The following is an 8,108-nucleotide window of genomic DNA, read 5'->3' as shown; positions in this document are numbered from 1 at the left end:
GTAGGGTTGAAACGGCTTAACTTTGGGGAAATCGACTGCAGGACTCCGAGGTTATTCTGGCGGCTGCCAACACAGCCAGTTCTCCTCCATCGCCACAACCATTCTCTATCTGTTTTCGAATTCGTTCCAGAACGAAATTTAGAAACTTTCCAGAGAAAGAAAGCAGGAAGGCGTATCAGAACCTTGATCCCAAGTCGTGAACCCAAATCACGATGAAGACTCAATTTTTAAAAAGGGGGTGCAGGAAAACGCAGGACGGTCCCTTCGCCCCATCACTCGCTTTCAGAGCAGAAACGTTTTGCAGATTTCTTAACAGAACAAAACCTGGCAACCTGTTGTTTTAAATAATTTTTTTATTAAATTTTCGCTTTTACAATTTGGAATACTCATTTTAACATCCTTAAAATACTCATTTTAACACCCTTAAAATATCAATGGCTTCCCTTCTCCTCTTTCCACCGTTTATTTTGCGTACCACTAAATATCTGAATATTTTGCAAAAACTAAACCATCATCACACCCATCCAAACTCATTTGCGCTGTCGAATTTATCTTAACGCTGCCAGCTTTTTCATGTGTACACAATATTTCCCCATATACTTCAGTCAACGTTTTCCGATCTCCTCTAAACGTATGTCCTTCTCGTTCTCTTATTCTGTATGTTTAAGTCTGCGAGCTGCGCATCTTTTGTCAGCTAAGGTGTCATTTTTCCTGTAGTCCTCGCTCGTTTTCCATTTTGCGTAAAACCTGGCAACCTGCTGAACCAAAAGGCCAAAAAATAAAATAAAAATATGTATGTCATTGGCCGACACCCCATGAAATGGTTTCCGGAAGGGTTTTTTTTTTTTTTTTTTGTTAACTGGCCTTGGAAGGATGCAGCCAGCGCAGGAGTTGCCGTGGCAACGCAAAAAGGCAGGCTCTTAGCATCCTGGAGCTATTAGGCCGAGGCCTCCCAAGGCTGACTCATCTTGCTAAAAGCCGGCTATCGGCGGAAATTGTTCAGGCTTTAAAGGTGTTTGTCGGTTTGATGCGTTGGTTAAAAATGACCCCACGGGCGCAGGGAGTCAATGGGCGACGCAGCAGTTAGGGTGCCCCGACCTGGGAGAGACAAGGGTTCGAATCTGCCCACTCGGCCGTGAAGTTTCACCAGGCGGCCGTGTCGCTGTATTCGTGCGCCCCAAGCCTGACCCGCCTCGCAGAGGTGTTGTGAGGGTTAAATGGGGAGAACCGTGGACATGAACTTCTTGGAGAAGAAAGAAAGAAAGAAAGAAAGAAAGAAAGAAAGAAAGAAAGAAAGAAAGAAAGAAATTGTAGAGTTGGAAAGGGCCACAAGAGACATCTATCTATCTATCTATCTATCTATCTATCTATCTATCTATCTATCTATCTATCATCTCTCTCTCTCTCTCATCTATCATCTATCTATATCTATCTATCTATCATCTATCTATCATCTATATCTATCTATCTATCTATCTATCTATCTATCTATCATCTATCTATCTATATCTATCTATCATCTATCTATCTATCTATCTATATCTATCTATCATCTATCTATATCTATCTATCTATCATCTATCATCATCTCTCTCTCTCTCTCTCTCTCTCTCTCTCTCTCTCTCTCATCTATCATCTATCTATCTATCTATTTATCTATCTATCATCTATCTATCTATCTATCTATCTATCTATCTATCTATCTATCTATCTTCTCTCTCTCTCTTTCTCTCTCATTTTCTGTTTTAGAATTAAGAATGCTCATTAAAACATCCTTAAAAAATCAGTGACTTCCCTTCTTCTCTTTCCATGGTTCATTTTGCATATCATAAATCCCTGCATATTTTACATAAACTAAACCATTCAGCATTCCATTACAGTGGTACCTCGGGTTAAGTACTTAATTCATTCCGGAGGTCTGTTCTTAACCGAAACTGTTCTTAACCTGAAGCACCACTTTAGCTAATGGGGCCTCCTGCTGCCGCTGCACGATTTCTGTTCTCATCCTGAAGCAAAATTCTTAACCCGAGGTACAATTTCTGGGTTAGCGGAGTCTGTAACCTGGAGCGTATGTAACCCGAGGTACCACTGTATTATCTACTCTAGGGTTGCCATTCGTCCGGAATTACCCAGGCAGATCCAGGATCTGTCCGTCGGAAATAGCATCTGGGTGGAATTTCTGGTAAAATATAGCCAGGAAAATCTGGGCAAATTTCCTAAGAAGCAGCTCTAAAACTTCCCTCGCTGCCCCCGACCCCAGGACCTTCTCCCTCACTGACCCCATGACCTTTTCCCTCACTTTCCCTGACCCCAGGCCCTTCTCCCTCGCTGCCCCAGACACCCAGAACCGCCTGCACAACGTCCCCGTCCTTTCATTACTTCTTCAAAAGCCAGCTTTTCCCGTGCAACCATTGGCACATTCCCCTCTTCCCACGCACGATGTACTGCGTAGTCTCCTAAGTGCCACTTACCTGAAATCGCTGCCTCTCCTCTCCTCCCCTCAACCACCTCATTTATCTTCTCCTACGTCCGCATTATAAATTGCAAGCCCCTTTGCTTGGGGGGGGGGAGGGCAGAGGGACCTCCCCCCTGATTCTGCAAAGGGTCTGGGAGCCTCCTCTTTGTACAAAGTGTCTGGAAAATATTAAAAACCCAAGCTGGGGACCTTGCAAGGAAAAAGAAAGCAGGCAGCAATTCAAAGCTCTCCCCCAGCTCCTTATATATAGATGCATTTTAATATGGGGAAGGGTGCCCTGTTGGATTTCTGCCTGCTGCCCAGCTCTTTAAAGGACCAGATTTGAAAAGAGGCAACCTCTGCTCAGTAGTGATGCACGGAAGTGAGAGCTGGACCATAAAGAAGGCTGATCGCCAAAGAATGGATGCTTTTGAATTCTGGTGCTGGAGGAGACTCTTGAGAGTCCCATGGACTGCAAGAAGATCAAACCTCTCCGTTCTGAAGGAAATCAGCCCTGAGTGCTCACTGGAAGGGCAGATCCTGAAGCTGAGGCTCCAAGACTTTGGCCACCTTATGAGAAGAGAAGACTCCCTGGAAAAGACCCTGATGTTGGGGAAGATCACACACAAGGAGAAGGGGACGGCAGAGGACGAGATGGTGGGACAGTGTTCTTGAAGCCACCAGCATGAGTCTGACCAAACTGCGGGAGGCAGTGGAAGACAGGAGTGCCTGGCGTGCTCTGGTCCAGGGGGTCACGAAGAGCTGGACACGACTAAACGACTAAACAACGACAACAACCTCTGCTCAATTCTGCTACTTCTCCTCATCCTGTCGTCTCGGTGATTATTTTTCCTCCCTGAGGTCCCGGCTTGTTTCATCTGGGTTTAATCTTCCCCATAAGCTCGTCCTGAATTAAGAACCAGCAGGTGATACCTTGGTAACGGAGAGAACTAGGTCACACGCACAACTTCCCCAAGCAATGCAAACGCAGGAATCTGCGTTATCACAGATCAGGTCATTGCTCCATTGAGACCAATAATGGCTACACTGAGCGGCGGCAGCAGGTCTCTGGGGTTATGGAAGGAGGGGAGAGCGAGAGAGAGACCTTTTCCGTAGTCCTACCTAGAGACCTGGGGACCTTCCACATGCAGAGCAAGATGCTCTGTCCCCGAGCCATGCTCCTTTCGATAAAAATAAAACAAGGTGCTAGCCCTCATGATTGTAAACATTTGTTGTTGTTATTTAGTTGTGTCCGACTCTTCGTGACTCTGGGCAGCTTCCACAAAGACCAAAAATATACTAAGATGTCACACATTAAAAACTTCCCTGAACAGGGCTGCCTTCAGATGTCTTCTGAATGTCATGTAGTTGTTTATCTCTTTGACATCTGGTGGGAGGGCGTTCCACAGGGCAGGCGCCACTACCGAGAAGGCCCTCTGCCTGGTTCCCTGTAGCTTTGCTTCTCGCAATGAGGGAACCGCCAGAAGGCCCTCGGTGCTGGACCTCAGCGTCAGGGCAGAACGATGGGGGTGGAGACTCTCCTTCAGGGATACTGGGCCGTTTAGGGCTTTCAGGGTCAACACCAACACTTTGAATTGTGCTCAGTAACATACTGGGAGCCAATGGAGGTCTTTCAAGACCGGTGTTATGTGGTATCGGCGGCCAGTCACCAGTCTAGCTGCCGCATTCTGGATTAGTTGCAGTTTCCAGGTCACCTTCAAAGATAGCCCCACGTAGAGCGCATTGCAGGAGTCCAAGTGGGAGATAACCAGAGCATGCACCACCCTGGTGAGACAGTCCGCGGGGAGGGAGGGTCTCATCCTGCGTACCAGATGGAGCTGGTAGACAGCTGCCCTGGACACAGAATTAACCTGCGCCTCCATGGACAGCTGTGAGTCCAAAATGACTCCCAGGCTGCGCACACCTGGTCCTTCGGGGGCACAGTCACCCCATTCAGGACCATGGAGTCCTCCACACCAGCCCGCCCCCTGTCCCCCCAAAACAGCACTTCTATCTTGTCAGGATTCAACCTCAATCCGTTAGCAGATGTTGTTATATGGTCCTCCAGATGTTGCTAGGTTTTACCTACCATAATTCCCGATCATTGGCCAAGCTTGGCTGGTTTGCCTAGGATAGCCTAGGCGCAAAGAGATGTTAGGAGCAATAACAGAGAGTGAGAAAGAATCATTGTTAGGAGGTTCAGACTGTGTTAAGAAATTGGTAGAGAACGTTTGCGCCGGAGAAACTCAGCCCTGAGTTAGTCTGGTAGATTTCCTTTTTGTTGTTTAGTCGTGTCCGACTCTTCGTGACCCCCTGGACCAGAGCACGCCAGGCACTCCTGTCTTCCACTGTTTCCCGCAGTTTGGTCAAACTCATGCTGGTAGCTTCGAGAACACTGTCCCACCATCTCGTCCTCTGTCGCCCCCTTCTCCTTGTGCCCTTCATCTTTCCCAACATCAGGGTCTTTTCCAGGGAGTCTTCTCTTCTCATGAGGTGGCCAAAGTCTTGGAGCCTCAGCTTCAGGATCTGTCCTTCCAGTGAGCACTCAGGGCTGATTTCCTTCAGAATGGAGAGGTTTGATCTTCTCGCAGTCCATGGGACTCTCAAGAGTCTCCTCCAGAATTCGAAAGCATCAATTCTTCAGCGATCAGCCTTCTTTATGGTCCAGCTCTCACTTCCATACATCACTACTGCGAAAACCATAGCTTTTACTATACAGACCTTTGTTGGCAAGGTGATGTCTCTGCTTTTTAAGATGCTGTCTAGGTGTGTGATTGCTTTTCTCCCAAGAAGCAGATTTCCTTACTTAGAGTCAAATGAGAGGTGGCCTTTCTTGACCGCCCCCTCCACCCCCACAAAAGGGTTTGCATAAATTGCTGTGTTTTTGCTTCTCTGCCTCCACTTGCAAAAATGGCTGCTTTTTTCTTCAGCGGCCAATCTCTGCTTTCTTTAGCTAAATTGTACGAGGGGCCCTAAACGCTTTCCTTGGTGGCTTTTCGCTCCAAGGCCGGCGCTGCTTCTTTTCAGACCTACAAAAAAAAAACCCCTAGATTTGCAATCTTCTTCCCCCTCCACATGCTGCTGAGACCCTTGTAAAACGAATTTGGTTTGGAACAGACTCCGGGCTTTTTCAGACCACCAAATTTTGCAGTTAGCAGAGGTAATCTCTCTGTCCGCAGCCCTCACATTAACTGACTCCCTCCCCGCTTTTGCTGATGCAGTTGAGGATTGTTTCATTGTTCTGCCCTTAGATTTAATTCCAGATAATCCCCCCCTCCCCCAATTCTTTCCTTTAAGCACTTAGTTGAAATGCAATTACGGAAAGTGTATCCTAATGAAGTCCTGTTGCATCAAAGGATACAGATAGCTACAAACATAAAAATGGGTGCTGTAACCAACCAAAATTCAGGGGCATTGCAAACTTTTGCAACCATATTATTTCTTTCTTTCTTTCTTTCCAGCTATTCTGGAGTTATGTTTCCTTGGCACTCTGGAGTTTAGAGAAAAGAACGCACCGTATTTTTCGCTCTATAAGACGCACCGGACCACAAGACGCACCTAGTTTTTGGAAGAGGAAAACAAGAAAAAAAATATTCTGAATCTCAGAAGCCAGAACAACAAGAGGGATCGCTGCGCAGTGAAAGCAGCAATCCCTCTTGCTGTTCTGGCTTCTGGGATAGCTGCACAGCCTGCATTCGCTCCATAAGACGCACACACATTTCCCCTTACTTTTTAGGAGGGAAAAAGTGAGTCCTATAGAGCAAAAAATACGGTAATAGCAGCCACACAAAGCCTCTGGTCAAATCGAATATATATAGTATATATATAGTCAAACCACCAACTTTCTATCATTCTTTTTTTGCAGCTATTCTAGAGTTATATTACGTTTCCTTGGCACTATGGAGTTTAGAGAAAAGAATATAATAGCAGCCACACAAAGCCTCTGGTCAAATCAAATAGATAGATAGATAGATAGATAGATAGATAGATAGATAGATAGAGTCAAACCACCAACTTTCTTTCGTTTATGTTTTGGAAGAGCTGACTTCAGTTGAATTTGCTACCCTATTCTCAGTGGGGCAGGAGAGAGACCACCGCTTGGAGAATACTCATAAAAGCAGTTTGCTGAGATTACAGATTTCTAGCTTAGCCGAAAAACCAGGAAAGAAAAATAAAACGGATTGCGATATTGTCGCTACTGAAAGGTCAGGGATAAAGCACCCGCTGGTCGAATCTTTATGCGCTCCCGAAAGGAAAAAGAGAAAATGTGTCACACACAAGGACACACACACACACAAAGAAGACATGAAATTTGCACGTGCTGATTTGTATGTGTACACACAAAATTTAGGAATAATTACTATAATTAAGTAGGAACACAATGCATCTCACTGCAGTAGGGGAGAGTGGGAGCAGGCAAACTCCGTCTGTTGTTCGGATGCCAACAGGGGGTGGGCAATGCCAAACTCATTCACACAACCCCCTTGCTATTCTCCCATGTTGTTGTTTAGTCGTTTAGTCGTGTCCACCTCTTCGTGACCCCCTGGACCAGAGCACGCCAGGCCCTCCTGTCTTCCACTGCCTCCTGCAGTTTGGTAAAACTCATGCTGGTAGCTTCAAGAACACTATCCAACCATCTCGTCCTCCATTGTCCCCTTCTCCTTGTGCCCTCCATCTTTCCCAACACCAGGGTCTTTTCCAGGGACTCTTCTCCTGAGGTGGCCAAAGTCTTGGAGTCTCAGCTTCAGGATCTGTCCTTCCAGTCAGCACTCAGGGCTGATTTCCTTCAGAATGGAGAGGTTTGATCTTCTTGCAGTCCATGGGACTCTCAAGAGTCTCCTCCAGCACCAGAATTAAAAAGCATCCATTCTTCGGCCATCAGCCTTCTTTATGGTCCATCTCTCACCTCCATACATCACTACTGGGAAAATCATAGCTTTAACTATACGGACCTTTGTTGGCAAGGTGATGTCTCTGCTTTTTAAGATGCTGTCTAGGTTTGTCATTGCTTTTCTCCCAAGAAACAGGCTTCTTTTAATTTTGTGGCTGCTGTCACCATCTGCAGTGATCATGGAGCCCAAGAAAGTAAAATCTCTCACTGCTTCCATTTCTTCCCTTCCTAAGGTTTTTTATATTTAAACAAAAAAAGGTTGAAAGACTCTCTCAAGGCAAATCTAAAGAAATGTAGTATAAACACAGACAACTGGGAAACACTGGCCTGCAAGTTCTCCAGTTGGAGAACAGCCTTTACCAAAGGTGTCATGGGCTTTGAAGACACTCGAACTCAGGACAAGAGGGAGAAACGTGCTAAGAGGAAGGCACCCTTGGCAAACCCTCACCGGGATCAACTTCTGCCCGGAAACCAATGTCCCCATTGTGGAAGGACGTGTGGATCCAGAATTGGCCTCCACAGTCACTTACGGACTCACTTTTAAAACTGTGTTTATGGAAGACCATCTTACTTGGCTATGAATGATCGCCAAAGAAGAAGACCAAAAAAACCTCTCGATAAAAGCCTAAGATCAGACCATTTAGTCCCTTTTCTCTACGCTAAAAGGAAGAAGAAGCTGCAACCGTTCCTCATCGTGGGGGTGTCTCCACCCCACCCCACCACGATCATTTCGCTTTCCCTTTTCTGAACCGGAACCGTACA

The 8,108-nt window shown here is 46.1% G+C and overlaps 1 long non-coding RNA gene across 1 annotated transcript in view; it reads right to left on the bottom strand.

The window, feature by feature from the left end:
- Window positions 1–335: 335 nt before the first annotated feature.
- The window catches only part of LOC310753646, a 12,174-nt gene continuing 4,401 nt past the window's right edge, over window positions 336–8,108 (bottom strand). The window contains exon 2 of the long non-coding RNA XR_014543419.1: window positions 336–755. This is a non-coding gene — a long non-coding RNA (uncharacterized lncRNA). The remainder of the gene's footprint in view (window positions 756–8,108) is intronic.

This window comes from Podarcis filfolensis (assembly GCF_964270895.1).
Source record: "Podarcis filfolensis genome assembly, chromosome: 18".
Lineage (NCBI taxonomy): Eukaryota > Metazoa > Chordata > Lepidosauria > Squamata > Lacertidae > Podarcis > Podarcis filfolensis.
The sequence above is the reverse complement of the archived record's forward strand: the minus strand, read 5'-3'. Positions and strand labels throughout refer to the sequence as shown.